The sequence below is a fragment of the Salmo salar genome, chromosome ssa12 (assembly GCF_905237065.1).
Source record: "Salmo salar chromosome ssa12, Ssal_v3.1, whole genome shotgun sequence".
Classification (NCBI taxonomy): domain Eukaryota; kingdom Metazoa; phylum Chordata; class Actinopteri; order Salmoniformes; family Salmonidae; genus Salmo; species Salmo salar.
In genome coordinates this window covers 56,015,038-56,031,726 of record NC_059453.1, presented here as the reverse complement: position 1 = coordinate 56,031,726, position 16,689 = coordinate 56,015,038, and the positions used below count along the sequence as shown (strand labels likewise).

General features: G+C 42.1%; 1 protein-coding gene across 2 annotated transcripts in view; it reads right to left on the bottom strand.

The window, feature by feature from the left end:
• Positions 1-15,826, bottom strand: part of LOC106565327 (metabotropic glutamate receptor 2) — a 73,854-nt gene extending 58,028 nt beyond the window's left edge. The window contains exons 1-2 of one of the 2 annotated variants that reach the window (XM_045691517.1): positions 15,310-15,826; positions 13,197-13,250 (exon numbers count right to left, since the gene is read on the bottom strand). The gene's annotated coding sequence lies outside the window, so the exon portion shown is untranslated. The remainder of the gene's footprint in view (positions 1-13,196; positions 13,251-15,309) is intronic. The other variant, XM_014132301.2, reaches the window with a different exon arrangement.
• Between the last annotated feature and the right edge of the window lie 863 nt (positions 15,827-16,689).

Here is a 16,689-nt window from a genome sequence, read left to right as displayed (position 1 = left end):
CGGTCAGGGCGTGACAGCAACCAAACAGACTTACGAAAGGACTATACAATTACAAGTGAGTGGAATAACAAACGGACTAAACAGCTAAAATGTGAGTGGAATTAAATGTGATATCTGATTCAAGATATATCAATAATTCAAGAATGTCAGACTCGGAGGAGGATAGGAGAGGCAAGAGGAAAGGCGAGAGCTTGCTGCTGTTAACAAAGTGATATATTATAAAGTGGATCTGCTCCAAACATTTCATGGTGATGGAAAGGACAAGGAGAGTTTTACTCTAAGGATTTTTGGGGGGGAATTAGCTGTCGAAGCTTGTGCTGACACAACAGACAATAATTTAGCCACAATCCTTCCAACCAAACTGGATTTCTCTGCTACAAGCAACTCAATTTTATATTGGAAAACTATTGGAAAGTTGAGTGATGTTTTCGGTGGAAAGAAATACTTCGCTCTTTTTCAGAGTTAATGCTAGGCCCAGACTCCCATGAGAAACATTAGACGTTTATGCAGCTGAAATCACAAGCTTTTCCAGGCTACAATGATGCTGCCATCCAAATGGAACATTTTAGACATTTTGTAGCTGGATTGTATCTGGTGCTCAGGCTAAGTGCCATGAACATGGGGCTGCTACTCTGGAACAGACACTTGTAATTGCTAGCCAGAGAGTACAGGATGAAATTAATTTTAGCTCCACAAGTCTAATGGTTAACATGCCTGTCACATCTAACCCCTCCTGCCAGGCTTCACATGGTGAAACCACACCCACCGCTTCATGTGATGAACGGCTAATCAAAATAATAGAGGCCCTTACAACCGACATCAAAGCACTGCAAAGTGATTTTTCAGGACTACGTGAAGAACAACAGGTGATGAAACTGGTTTTGTCAATGCAACAACAGAGGCAGGATGACACACAACAGGATTCAAGAGGCCGTCCCAGTCGACGGTAGCTCACCTACTCCAGACTACAGCTCGTCTCATCAGAGGAAACGCTCACCTAGCTGCCTTAGGTACACAGAGCAACGTTACTCACACCAACCGTAAGGGCAACGTGATAGCTATGGTGGACAGCATGATGGCTATGGTAAACCTTCCCAAGACTACAGACAGCGCTCTACAGACGTAACAATGTTGGACGTCATGAACAGGGCTACAGCAGCTCTGGCTACAACAGACCTCCAAGCCCTGGCCACACCCATCAGTATGTATCTACAGACAGGGATAGGGACACACAGTCACAACGACCACAATAACAACAATAGGAGATGGCCCAAAAATGAGAGCATCCGTTTGATAATTCACACACTCAAGACCAGGGAAAAGAGTACTAGTTGGTACTGTGGGTCAAGTGCCAGCTCATCCCTCAAACAAGGCCCAAATTCTGCCTTCAGCTTTCAGTCAGGGTAAATCTAACACATCAACTGCTTACATACAGACAATACTCGAAGCCCATGAGACACATGTTTTTTTAGACACGGTGTCAGCCATCTCTCATCAGTGAGGAACTCCGTATGTCTATCTCCACACTGAGAATTAAACCATTAACTAAAAATGTTGTCACTGTTAAGTCTATGACAGGGGACTATTTAGACACATTAAGCACCCTTAGCATTTCCATGACAATCGGCAAAGAGACAGTTCAGCATGAAGTCCATGTTGTGTGCTATTCCCACCAACACCTACTGGAGTGATGACACTCTTGAGCCGCTCGGAAACACGTCTGTTCAGTACGGTTGACCTATCCAGTGGTTACTGGCAGGTTCCAATGGCTTCTACAGACAGCGACAAGACAGCCTATAGCAGAGGAAGTGGGCTCTACCAGTTTAAAGTCATGCCGATGGGCTTGTCCAACACACCGCCGGCGTTACAACGCCTAATGGAACTTGTCTTCTGTGGTTGTCACTGGAACCACTGCCTCATTTACCTGGATGACGTCATTGTGTTCAGCAGGAACTGTAAAGAACACAAGTTTTCTAGAGATTCAGGTCAGCAGGTTTGAAACTGAAGCCGTCAAAACGCACCTTTGCTCAGAGCCAAGTGAACATTCTAGGTCATGTTGTGTCTAGAATGTACCTCTCCCATCCTTTCCCACTGATGTCAGGGTATTTGTGGGTTTGTGCACTTACTACATGAGGTTTGGAACTTTGCCCAAATCACAGCCCCACTGCACAAGCTCACACTCAAGGATGTTCCTTTTGTGTAGTCAAGGGAGGCAGATGAGGCTTTCAAATACTTGAGACAGACCCTCTGTGCCACCTATCGTGTCATTCCCTGACTTTTCCCGAGCCCTTCCTCATTCACTGTGATGCATCCAAGATGGCAGTTGGTGCTGTTCTCAGTCAAGTGCAGAATGGCAGAGAATCAGTGATCGCCTATGCTAGTCACATGTTCAAACAATCTGAGAAAAACTGGTCCACATATGACAAGGAACTCTACGCTATAGTGTGGTCCATCTGATATTTCATACACTATCTGGGAGGCAATCCGTTCAAGGTCGTAACTGATCACATACCACACGTGTGGCTCAGGATGATCCCACTGGACAATGACCCTACAGGGCGGAGAGCACAATGGGCACTGGAACTCAATGTTTACAACTACGTGGTCCAACACAGGGAAGGAAGAAACATGCCAATGCCACTGAGTTGTCACGCCGCCCAGCCCGTCTGACATCTCCTCAAAGTCCCCATCACAGTACTCCTCCTCTGTAACATCCAGACTACTTTTGGCCTTTGCTGATGCCAACTCCCAGTTACAGCTGGCTTGGGGGGAAAAAACATAAGGAGCAATACGACAAGGGAACTGTTTTCAAACCATATGAAGTTGGTGATCTGGTTTTCATGACCGATCCAGCCAAGCTGCACTGCAAACTATCCCTATGCTGGAAGAGCCCATCCAAAATCCTACATCTATTCTACACAGATGGACAGCCTGGTGTAACATGCAGGGTACTGGTTTTGAAATCACCTCAAACTACCCCAAAAGTTATCCATCACAATAGACTGAAACCACTCTATGGTGATGTTGCAGAGAATGTCCCAGCCCTTAGGCAGCAACAAGTGTTAGCAAGGTTTTGTACCTTCAGCCCAATCCCATACCCCCCACTCACTGCCCTCTAAGCAGCATTACCTTTCCGTCACCCACTATCTTATGGGCATGGTTTGAGACAGGCAGCCCCACTGCCAGCTACTCCCGAGACTCCAAGCACTCCACCAGGGTCCCCCCAGGGCACCAGACTTTCCCTTTGTCCCCTGATACTCCTGCCTGTTCCCCTTTGAATCAGGCTGCAACCCCTGTGGACATTGCTCAGGATAGTCCCTCACCAGGAGCGGACATAACCACTCTATGGAATACTTGACCTCGGAAAAGGTTATTGGTATTCATGCACGTTCCCAGGTGGTCTTTTGAACTATCCTTTGTATGACTTGTTCTATGGGAAGCTAGCAGTTGGATATGAAATATGAATCTTCTAAGAGAGGTTGTTTGGCTAATCTTTATATTGATGCCTTATACTACAATTTAACATGAAAACTCCATGAGATCTTACAGTAAACTCCATGAGACATAAGATGGGAGACTGGACACACGCAAGGCATACGAGATTGGGGAGGAAGTCTGGCCACCCTTCATCTATCCAAGAAGATCCAATCCAGCTATCAAACAGCTTTGCCTCGCTTGAGACGGACCTACCAGCATGGATCCTGGGTGTATACCAACAGGCCGCCCAGTGGCATCCTCTCCAACGGCCACCACAGTTCAGCAGGTCGCTTACCCATTGGATTGCATCACGACCACCATCAATGTAGGAAGCCCTATGGTGAGAGATTTTGGCCTGCCTACGATCTGTGGACCGACCAAGGTCCACTGTCACCCAGGAGCCCATGTCCATGACATCAACTCCCTTCTGCCCACGGTTCTGGCCAACTACTCCATTGACACCATCATCACTCACGTAGGTTTTAACGAACTTCATTTTAGGCGATCATTTTACACTAGCACAGGAAAGATAATAATTATCTCTTGCCCCCTCCCGTGCTATCAAAGGTGTCCGTAACATTTCAGCCGACTCTTTGCCCTGAACAAGTACCTGAAGAAACTTTGCAACAACAGGAATCTCTTTCTGTGACAACTTTCATTTGTCATACCGCTCAGGAAGGACACGTTCTGTCTCCTAGAGATGAACGGACTTTGGTGCAAAAAGTGCAAATCAATCCCAGAACAACAGCAAAGGACCTTGTGAAGATGCTGGAGGAAACAGGTACAAAAGTATGTGTATCGACAGTAAAACGAGTCCTATATCGACATAACCTGAAAGGCCGCTCAGCAAGGAAGAAGCCACTGCTCCAAAACCGCCATAAACAAGGCAGACTACGGTTTGCAACTGCACATGGGGACAAAGATTGTACTTTTTGGAGAAATTGATTAAACAGAAATATAACTTTTTGGCCATAATGACCATCGTTATGTTTGGAGGAAAAAGAGGGAGGCTTGCAAGCCGAAGAACATCATCCCAACCGTGAAGCACGGGGGTGGCAGCATCATGTTGTGGGGGTGCTTTGCTGCAGGAGGGACTGGTGCACTTCACAAAATAGATGGCATCATGAGGTAGGAAAATTATGTGGATATATTGAAGCAACATCTCAAGACATCAGTCAGGAAGTTAAAGCTTGGTCACAAATGGGTCTTCCAAATGGACAATGACCCCAAGCATACTTCCAACGTTGTGGCAAAATGGCTTAAGGACAACAAAGTCAAGGTATTGGAGTGGCCATCACAAAGCCCTGAGTTCAATCCTTTTTCAGTTCTGTGGGCAGAACTTTTTCAGTTCTGTCAGGAATTGTGAAAAACTGAGTTTAAATGTATTCAGCTAAGGTGTATGTAAACTTCCGACTTCAACTGTATGTGTAAATGTATTTTGCAACGCTTGTGCACGTAACGCGAGAGGTGTGGTCAGCATGTAAGCAACACAGAGCTTGGAAAGCATAAGCAACTCCTATTGAAATGGCACTATGGTTGTTGTGAGTAACCTAATTTATGTTACTTTAACTCCACGTTCAAATTTTGGTCTTTTGAGCATCATGCTGTACTGTTTAAATGTCAGCATCCAGTGCTGGACATAACCCTGTATAGGCCACCAAAGTCCTGCCTCACTTTATTTAATGATTTATCTGAATTATGTCCTTGAGAACAATGATAAAATCATTGTGTTGGGCGATTTTACTATTCATGCTGAGAAAGAGACTGACTAAAAGGCCGTTAAATGTATGAATCTTTTGAGCTCTATGGACTTTTCCCAACATGTTACTGGGCCCACCCATAACCACGGCCATACTCTGGACCTGTTTATTACCAAGGGGCTTTCTATTGACATATCCTCTATTGTTGATGTTGCTTTATCTGATCACCATTGTATTTTGTACTACCTTGTTGCCCATAGCACAGGGTAATACTGAACACATTATTAAGAAACACTATCCTACCTCTGAAGTTGCTACAGATTTTATTGAATGTATGAACAATTCTCCACCACCTATTCTGCCTTCCTCTTGTGATAATTTTCTATTAAAGTTATCAACTAAATCAAGGGCAACCATTGATGCCATAGCTCCATTAAAGTTGAAAAGGCCAAATCCAAACAGAGAGACCCTTGGATGAGTGAGGAAATTAATCAATTAAAGAGAAATTACAGAAAGACAGAGCGGAAGTGGAGAAAGTCAAAGTTGCAGGTCTGTTATGATATTCTGAGAGAGCAACTTGGCATATATAACAAGGCAATTAGAAATGCCAGACAGGCTCATTTTTCTAACTTGATCACTATTAATCAGAAAAATTTGAGAGTGCTCTTCTCGACCATTGATGGCCTGATAAATCCTACCCTTTCAAACCTATTTGAACTTCCCTCCACATCTAAATGTGATGACTTTGCGGCATATTTAATAAGAGATAAGATAATCAACATTAGGCTTGGTATCAGTCAAGCAAAACCTGGTGAGAAGTTTGAGGATTTGTTCCCTAGCCTACCACACAAAGGCACTATGGATTTATTTTCCAGGGTTGACACAGACATGCTCAGGAAAGTGATATTACAACTTAAGACTTCTACCGGCCTTCTTGATCCTATCCCCACCACCTTCTTCAAAACAGTTTTTAATAGCATATCTGAAGAAGGCAGCCTTAGTTAAAGTGGGAGATTATCTTAGAGCCAACCGAGATGCCAAACAGCTCTCTGTCCTTGTACTCTTGGATTTAAGTGCTGCATTCGACACTGTTGGCCATGATGTCCTTCTGGACAGACTGGAGAGGTGGATTAGTTTTGGTCCGGTACTGTTCAGTTTATATATGTTACAAGGGGTTACATATGTAAACTGAACAGTACCGGATCCAAAATGTGGAACATCACATGTGATATGTATTTTCTCTGAGTTATGTTCACCGTATACGGTGACAGAGAACTCTTGACCGAATAAATAGGTCCTAAACCAATTTAGATCTGAACAGCATTATCAGAAAGCACAGCATTGATTTTCACTGCTACACAGACGATATACAACTTTATATTTCTGTGTCACCAGAGAATTTTGGAGATAAATGATTAGACTCTATTAGTGATTTAAATACTTGGGTGGCTTACAACTTCCTCCAACTATATCAAGACAAGACCAAGGTACTTTTTGTTGGTGCCGAAGCACAGAGCGCAAATCTGGCCACACATATTAATTAATGGGCAATAAAGATAAAACACCAGGTAAAAAACCTTGGTGTGAGTTTTTGATTCAGAACAAAATTTGGAATCACACATTAGGAATGTGACCAAAATAGTTTTTTTACCACCTGAGGAACATTGCCAAAGTGCGCAGTTTCTCTCTCAGGCTAGGACAGAGAGACTCATCCATGGTTTTATTACAAGCATGCTTGACTACTGTAATGCTCTCCTGTCTGTTCTACCCAAGAAAGCCATTGGTCAACTGCAAAACATACAGAATGCTGCAGCACGGGTACCAACATTCTTCTATTGGTTTTTAAACCAATCCACGATTGTGCACACCAATACATGTCAGACATGCTTTTAAGTTATGTACACAGTAGGTCCCTCAGGTCCTCTGGCACTGGCCTTTTAACTATCCCAAAACCTAGGATCAAGAAGCATGAAGAGGAAGCCTTTAGTTATTATGCCCCCAGCCTCTGGAATAGCCTGCCAGAGAACCTGAGGGGGGCCAAAACTGTGGACATATTTAAAAGAGATCTTAAAATGAATATTTTTAGCTTTTCTTAGGGTGCTTTTTAGTCGTTCAGTTTTTGTCATTCTTTTGTTTTTTTATCTTAAGTTTGTTGTGTAGTAAATATTTCTGCTTTTATTTTCATTGTTTTTTATATATTATTTCCTATGAAGCACATTGTGTTGCATTCCATGTCTGAAATGTGCAGTATAAATAAAGCTTGATTTGATAAGATACATTTAATCTTATGACACATTTGACTTCTCTGAAACATGAAACACTCACCCACTTGCACCCACTCACATACTGTACATCTACGGTATATACATACTTCCTCTGTTTTCACTTGACTGACTTCACAGTACATACACAGCACATGCACATGGGTACATAATACATTTATTGGGTGAATATACTGTATCATGTGTTGCCCTCTGTTTCTGTCGAGTGCGTCCAGCACTTGACACGAGTTGTTCTAACTAATTCCATCACTGGGAGATTAAGAATATAAACAGTGAACACTGACTTGAGGAGAAAGAAAGTTACAACAGAGATAAAGGGCTCTATTTTTGGCTGGCGCTAAGGAAGCACAAGCGTCAAATTCACGTTCGTTTTCTATTTCGTCATGTAATAACTGTCTCACTGGCATTCTCCAGTCATAACACGAGGTTTGTCAATTTACCTGTCTAACACCAGCTCACTTGAACTGAGGTGGGAGTGGTGTCAATATTTGAGGTGTGTCCTTGAAAACAAGTGCAAAAGTGACCATTTCATGCAGTGCTAATGGGAAGTTTCAAGACCCACAAAAAGTGGGTTTTAAGGCTATAACCTTTTCTGTGCTAAATATAACCTTTTTTTAATGCTTCTTTATAGAACCTTAGGAAAGGTTATTTATAGCACCATACAGGTTCCATTTAGAACCTCATGAGCATGGTTATTTTTTTTACCTTCAAGAAAGGGTTCTATTTACAGTAGCACCAAAAAATAGTTCCGCTATGGTTACAAGCTAAAGAACCCCTATTTGGTACTATTAAGCACACTTTTTTTGTGTGTGTACTGGGAGCTAGTTCAGTGAAGAACAATCTCCAAGGACCACATGCAAGGAGAAACAGTGTGGAAAACCACAGTGGGATCACTTTTTGAATGGAAGGTAGAAGTGAATGAATACTGTATAAAGGAGCTCTGTCCTTGGACAGTGGTTATAGCATACTTCAAGTTATTCTAATCGAAGACAAATCCATACTGAAAAACCTATTCAATATTTACAGTATAGCATCATGGAGTGTGAACCATACCACCACCATACCATACAAGAAGTATAATCAGAGATATTCTCACACTTGGAAGGGCTCTCTTCTTCGCTAACTGGGGTTGCCATGGAAACATGGTGGGCAAAAAAAGAGGGTGGTGGTGGGTGGGCAGGGAGGGGTAGTGGGCAGTATGACAAGAGTTTTGCTGATATAAATTCGGATCATGTTGAGGTCATATATCTGGTATATTAGGGGTTGAAAATATCTGTTTGACTGGAGAGAGAGAGAAATAGAGAGAGCGGCATGGGTTTGTCAAACAAAGCAATGGGGGTCTTTGTAATGAATGGGAAAATACAGTACATTCAGACAGTATTCAGACCCCTTCCCTTTTTTCACATTTTGTTACTTATTCTAAAATTGATTAAATATTTTTCTTCTCCTCATCAATCTACACAAAATAATACCGAAGCGAAAACAGAATACCTTATTTACATAAGTATTCAGACCCATTGCTATGAAACTCGAAATTGAGCTCAGGTGCATCCTGTTTCAATTAATCATCCTTGAGATGTTTCTACAACTTGATTCGAGTCCACCTGTGGTAAATTCAATTGATTGGACAACATTTGGAAAGGCCTATCTATATAAAATTCCACAGTTTACAGTGCATGTCAGAGCAAAAACCAAGCAATGAGGTCGAAAGGAATTGTCCGTAGAGCTCCGAGACAGGATTTTGTTGAGGCACAGATCTGGGGAAGGGTACCACAGTCATCTCCATCATTCTTAAATGGAAGAGGTTTGGAACCACCAAGAGGTGACCAAGAACCCAATGGTCACTCTGAGTTCCAGAGTTCCTCTGTGGAGATGGGATAACCTTCCAGAAGGACAACCATCTCTGCAGCACTCAACCAATCAGGCCTTAATGGTAGAGTGGCCAGACGGAAGCCACTCCTCAGTAAAAGGCATATGACAGCCCGCTTGGAGTTTGCCAAAAGAAACCTAAAGGACTCTCTCTGGTCCAATGAAACCAAGATTGAAGTCTTTGGCCTGAATGCCAAACGTCACATATGGAGGAAACCTGGCACTATACCTACCGCGAAGCATGGTGGTGGCAGCATCATGCTGTGGGGATGTTTTTCTGCGGCAGGGGCTGGGAAACTAGTCAGGATCGAGGGGAAAATGAATGGAGCAAAGTACAGAGAGATCCTTGATGAAAACCTGCTCCAGAGCGCTCAGGACCTCAGACTGGGGCAAAGGTTCACCTTCCAACAGGACAATGACCCTAAGCACACAGCCAAGACAACACAGGAGTGGCTTCAGGACAAGTCTCTGAATGTCCTTGAGTGGCCCAGCCAGAGCCCGGGCTTGAACCCGATCGAATATCTCTGGAGAGACCTGGAAATAGCAGTGCAGCGATGCTCCCCATCCAACCTGACAGATCTTGAGAGGATCTGCAGAGAAGAATGGGAGAAACTCCCCAAATACAGGTGTGCCAAGCTTGTATGCTGATTTCAAAGCTGATTGCCACAAAAACTTTATTCATTCACTTATTCGGTCTTTGTCTCACGTCTCTCCCAAAGATGATCTATTGCCTAAGCGAACTGGCTGTGTTCCGACAGGCCGCCCCCCTCCTGCCTTGTGAATGACAATATTACTGGTTAAAGAGACAGCACACATTTATATAAAATAGGCTATTTGTATGCAAATGTACAATAAGGAAGGGAAACAGATTGTTTGTTATCTGTAGCCCCATGGAATCAGCCAAAACAAGCTCAGTAACTCAATGCAGGCACACACACTCCTACTGAATGTGCATTCACCTGTATTGTGGATAGGCCTAGGCTTCATCTTGATTTAGCCAGTATATGAATAGAGATTTTTAATTCAAATAAATGATTACCATGTTATGTAGATTGGTAAATACAAAGTAAAATTGATTGTATGATTGTATAATTGATTCATTAATGCATACATGGCATCTGAAAAATGTTTAGGTAAAAAAATTTGTAATGTAATGATAACTCAAAAGATGCCCAGCGATTGAACAGAGCAGTAGCTGAGCTTAACTGTCTGGATCAAGTGCCATTCTGTGACTTTGGCTAATATGCCTTCTTTTTTTGCAGTGATATTGTTTTGGTATTGAGTATCGTAATGGTATCGAGTATTGTGATACTATACCTGGTATCGGTATCGAAGGAAAAATTCTGGCATCGTGACAACACTACTTTCTTGTGATTTTTATTTCACAATCGACATTCAAATTCAAGCACTTTGTTAAGGAAAGCTGAGGTAATCAGTCCCATTAGCTGCTGGACACACCACCTCATCACTGATGGGAGATAGTAGCTATAGCTGTTAGTTGAAGGTGTGGCTGGGTTTTCAATCAACCATCTCACTCATACTGTACATGCTGTTGCAAAACTGGTTGAAAATACATAATTTCAACCAGTTTTGGGATACGGCAAGATGTTGATAATAGAGGAGTTCATGTAATACTATTTGTCTAGATAAATGTCTTAATCTTAAACGTTTTCTACCTACAGGTACCTTATCGCAGTAAACTGTGCAATGTTAAACATACTTCATAAAGTTAGTACAGAAGGAATGTGTACATCTACATCTCTCAGCTCCCATGACTGGAGTTAGTAATAACTTGTGGTCATAGTATGCCACCTATAGCATGTCCTGTCACTCTTCCTGTGGGTTGGCCCCTGGTGAGAAAGAGGCTAGTCGGTTCAGTCTTTGGCCAAAGAAAGTTGGTCTGTGTGATTCGGTTCACTCGGCTCTCAGCAGTACGACATACATTATCACTTTGTACACCGGGAGTGTCCGTATAGCCTCTCCCCCCTGGTGTGTGTGTGTGCGTGCGTGATAGTGTTCCGGGAGATATTGTTCAGTCACACCCCAGCAACAGACAAGGAAGCAAATGAGCAGGAACAAGTGCAATGATTGCTGCTGAATCTGCCATCTCTACAGAAACTAAACCCCTGCATTACTGTAGGAGAAATTGTTGGGACTGAGCCACAGTCTGTTGTTTGTGGCTCAGGAGCTACGGGGAACAGGTGACCCAAAACTGTTTAATTGATGTTAGCTATCGAATCCTCCCACTCGACTTTCCCTTGTACCAGGTGGGCTTTGTAGGGACTCTCCATTTGCAGAGCCTGAGTTTAATGGACGAATCAGGGCCAACCAAGAAGACCAAGAAGGGGGCCAACAGGAACTAGGCCAAGGTATGGTCTAAGGACTGACTGTCATAGTCGCCCCAAAAAATCCTAAAGATATAGAACACGGACACGATGGCATCACCACATACATTTAATTAGGCTTAGTTATACAACATTTTGATCCAAGAGTGGATCTTAGTCTGGTGGTAGCAAATAAAGTCCTACTACAAGTTCCCCAGATGTGTGTTGGAGAGATATGGGGATACACAAGCTTGAAGTATGGGAGGTAGGTAGATATCAAATGATATCTCTGCCAATATTAGGAAAACATTTCCCACTTAGTAGAGCCCATAATACTTTTCCCTTAAACAGGAGACAGCAAATAACCAAGGGGACCAAGAATAATTTGACATGAGTTGGAGCTGCTACTACAACTGTCAACTCTTGCTCAGCCTCCTCTTAGTTCTGAGGAATTTTCTATCAGGCCGTGGTCACATCATTAAATCTGTCTCGCGGTGGAATCGACTGTCACAATAGCACTTGGCAGCCAAGAGAGCTGCTTCCTCCCTACCCAGCTGTCTCTGCACAATTATTCCCAGTGAAACAGGAGTTCAAAAGAGAAGACAGTGTGCATAATTGCTCCACTTTGAACCCTCAGGTAGCTAGCTAACACACACATACAGTACCAAATCCACACCAGCGTCCCATCACGTGCATTGAAAAGCTGTAGGTCTCTCCAACGCAGATCACTCTAGCAACATACAGTACAGTAGTCAACCGCCTCCAATACAATGTGCCTCTCTCTCTTGGATTCAAATTATTGAGTGACTAAGTACAAATGTTGCTTTGAGCACATGTTTCAACCAAGCACAGGTCCTTAAGATCCATTGGTACAGTACAGTTCACTGGCTTTTACTGTACGAAGACTCCCGATTTAAGCTTCTGTTTGCATCAACTGTGGGCAGCAGACACTTGTGAATATATTGGTGTAGAAGAGTCTAGAATAGGTCCTACTGAGCTAGACTTTCAGATCAAATAGTTTGCAGTTAGTCCTCTTGGTAAGTGGTACATGATGGCACTTTCATATGGACGGTAATATTGTTAGTTGGTAGATGTCCCCATGCTGTGTTAAGTGGCACCCTGATCAGGTGGTGAGATGTCAGACAGCACAGCCAGTGACCCTCCCTAACAGACCTGAACACCATCACACAACACATGGTGGAGCCAGAAGGAGCCTATGCCCTGTTTGCCCTCAGACAGAGCCCAGCTGCTCAAGGCACTGCTCAAATACAGCCTCCATAGATTAAACATGTCTGATTGTGTCTATCATAACATTAGCATTATAATGGGTATCACCATTGGTATGAGTATGAATGGCTGGTATGAATATAATGAGTACTATATAATGTCATTGGTATAAGTATGATTGATGCTCAGTCTAATATTTAAAATAATGGCTTTGGTTCTTAACTTGTTTTAACATTTCAATAAATAAACAATTAAACAATGCTTGCTAAGATGGATATAAATATTTAACACATAACACATAAGTAGCAAGGACTTACCCCCTAAGGCAACACTAACAGTAGACACCTTGTGTTGATGAATGGGAATAACACCTGTAATCATAAAGGGATAACACGTCTTATTCTAGACAGATATACCTAAAGGTGGTTTCTATTTGTGACTGTGAAATTATCATGATTTAGATTAACCCATGTGATATAGTACCTTTCCCGCTTTTCTATCACTCCAAGTCACTATTGTGTTTCAGTGATCCATTTCATCTCTCAATCCAAACACACGGACACACACACACCACAACATGCTGGTCAATTCCCTTTCTCCTCACTTGAACCAAAAATGTTAACTTCAAGACCTTCCCCCGGCCCTCATCTCTGCGTTGCTATGGAATATTCATCAGTAAAGCGTGAGAATGCCCAGGACTCAATGGGCTTCAAAATGACCTCAAAAAGTTCCATAGCTGAATCTAACTCTGATAGGTCCTTCAGATTTCAAGTAGTTCTCACAGGGGGACATTCAGAAGGCCAACTGGTGTTCTTTTGTGATGTATCGAAAAAGTGCACTCAGTAAACGGAATCCTATTCAAACTAGAAGGTTTCACTGAATAGCCATTGTATGCTACAATATAGAGCATTAGTGACTGAGTGTCAAATTCTCACAGGAGGGTTTTGGGCTCAATCCCCAAAAAAGTAATCCAACTACGATCTACTTTTTGTGGGGTGATAAGAGGCTTTTGACTCCTTTCTACATGAGATGAATGGGGTTATTGGTCCTGTAAAGTGAGCAGAGAAACAACACACAATGGGTGTGACATCAAAACAGGAAGGAAGGTGGTTTTGATGGTGTTTCATGAAGAAGGATAGAGCTTAATTAGATGAATCTCTATTCCCAGTTAAATGTGTTAGCCTATAGAGGAACTGCGTCTGTTTCTGGTGCTGTATGGCTCAGTTGGTAGAGCACGGCACTTGCAATGCCAGGATTGTGGGTTTGAATCCTTGGGCCACCTATATGCAGTGGTGTACAGTCCTTAAGTAAAAATACTATTTAAAGCACTACTTATGTCGTTTTTGGGGGTATCTGTACTTTACTTTACTATTTATATTTGTGACAACTTTTACTTCACAACGCAGAATTAACAATGAGGACAGACTGTAGTAGCGTATGCTATAGGTAGAGAGGACAGACAAAAGTTGCCTCAGTACCTGTTCACCACATAATGTGATCTAACAATACATTAATATAGCGCCTGGTAGGGCCTACTGTAGCCTACACTACATGCTGCAATAGTCAGCTTTAAATCTTAGGACAGAAATCTGATGTCTCATGGAGGATGGTCATGCTTGTTTGGCACAGGCAGTTTTTTTGGTGAGTTGATTGATTAGAATATTTCACTTTTCGTAGGCTAGCACCTGCATCGCCAGCTCTGCACTGTCAATAAAATCTATCCTATCCCCGCTCCTAAGACCAAGTTATCATCATGACTTTTCAATAGGCTACTGCTCCTGTAAATCGCTCTGGATAAGAACATTTTCTAAATGACTAAATGTTCCTGATAAAATGTCTATATAGCCTACCAGTGAGCAACACATAGCCCCTAGGATATAATTTAGTAATATGCACAGTATGATCTAGGAATAGTTCATTTTAAAACATAGACAATACTGTGTCATATTCTTCTTGACCTGTCAAACTTTGCTTAAGATTGATAATGTGCAGAACAATAGAGCATGGACTACAGATGAAGTGGGAGTGGTGACAACTTGTGCATGTGCTTATAAACAACTGATTCAAGATTATATTTATTTGTAATAATAATAAGCCTAGTCTTCCAGCATGTAATATAGCCTGCTATTGTATGCAATAGATCTTCTAAATTCAACATATTTCTTCAAATGGAAAATAATCTATTTGTAGGCTATTTCCATAAACTGCATAATTTATCCATATAGCATAGAAGACTACAATGTTAAAACCTACATCGATATGGAGGTAAAATTGTATTATACAGTTACTATAGACCTGTAGGAAAGGCACTATTAAACAATGTGAATAACGCTTTAGCTAATGCTATATGGATACACAAGTATTTCTGATAAAACTGGCATGCTGTGACAGTGAGTAGCCTAGCCTAAAACAGCAGAGTTAATTTCTTACCTGGTTGCATTGTTAAAATCGGGAAGTGAGGAAACGTTGCGCGTCGGTCTCCCAGGTGGAGCAGGTGTGAACTGTCCTTGGTTCTGAAATCTAGATCAGATTGGCAGGAGTGGGAAATTCCTCGACATTCTTGACCACATAGTTGTGCTCGAAATTCCAAGGCGCTGAGTGTAGGATATAGTTGGCTATTATGACTTTAAACGGACACACTGACCAGAGTAGATAGTCAAGTATAAAGTTATGTAATTCAAAATGGTCCTAAATGTCTCGATCTGCAAGCGCTCTTCAAAACCAGATTGAGTGGACTGTGTAAAATATTCTGAACGTTAAGAGTTAATTCTCATTAGTAAATTTAAACATCACGTGCCATTTAATAACGCGATTATAACATTCTTGCTTCATGTATTTCCAATGAAATGCCTTCAATGGCAGAGAGAGAGAGAGAGCGATAGAGATATCCTTCTCTGTACGCGAGTTCATCAGGTCAACTTCGAAACAGACGCACCCCCTGACTGATATGCTCTGTTGTCTCGCGCGCAAATTGCTTGCTGTGTAGCAGTTGTTCTTGGAATGTAGCCTGCACTGGGTTATTGTTATGCACAAAGTACTATTTGAAATTTGACATAATAATCTACTTGTCTTGGATCTATACAACTGTAAATATTAATTAATGTCCTTTATGGAATACCTTTCCAATAAAATAATATCTAGACATATTCCCCTCTCAGGAAATCCGATATCCACCAAATGCCTTTGATGGTCTTTACTGATGGCTACTCTTGTAACTTTACACTGTTAATAACCCAAATGCATTCTTGGCAGGAACTTTATTTCAATTGCTCAATTTAATTTCCCCATCAAGCTACAGAGACATATCAAGCTTCAGTAGCCTATGTAAACTCACATTATTTCAAGAATCTTGCCTGGCTTGGTTACTATGTAGACTGGACTTCCATTCCCGTTTGGTTATGGGACTGTAGACTAGGACTGCTGCCTTCTGTTAGTGTGGAGAAGTTCAGTTGGCTGTGTTTAAGGAGTGCCTGTCCAGTGCACTGACATAGGCTACCAACTACTATCAGGGCCCCCTGCCCACCTCTGCTTTTGCTCTACCATCTTCCCATCTACATTTAGTGGATTAAATAACAGGAGGAGTCACCATGCATAGGAACAATAGCCTTCACTGTAATGGAAAACTGTAATGTACCTGGTCATTTTAGATATTATCACGAGAAACCTTTATTTAACCTTTATTTAACCTTTATTTAACCAAATGATGATGCATTTGGTGAAAATTGCTGTATTTCTAATGGTACTGTAACTCCACACCACAGAGTACAGTGCCGTACCGTATCTTTGGAGCACCAAAAACCTTTTGATTAC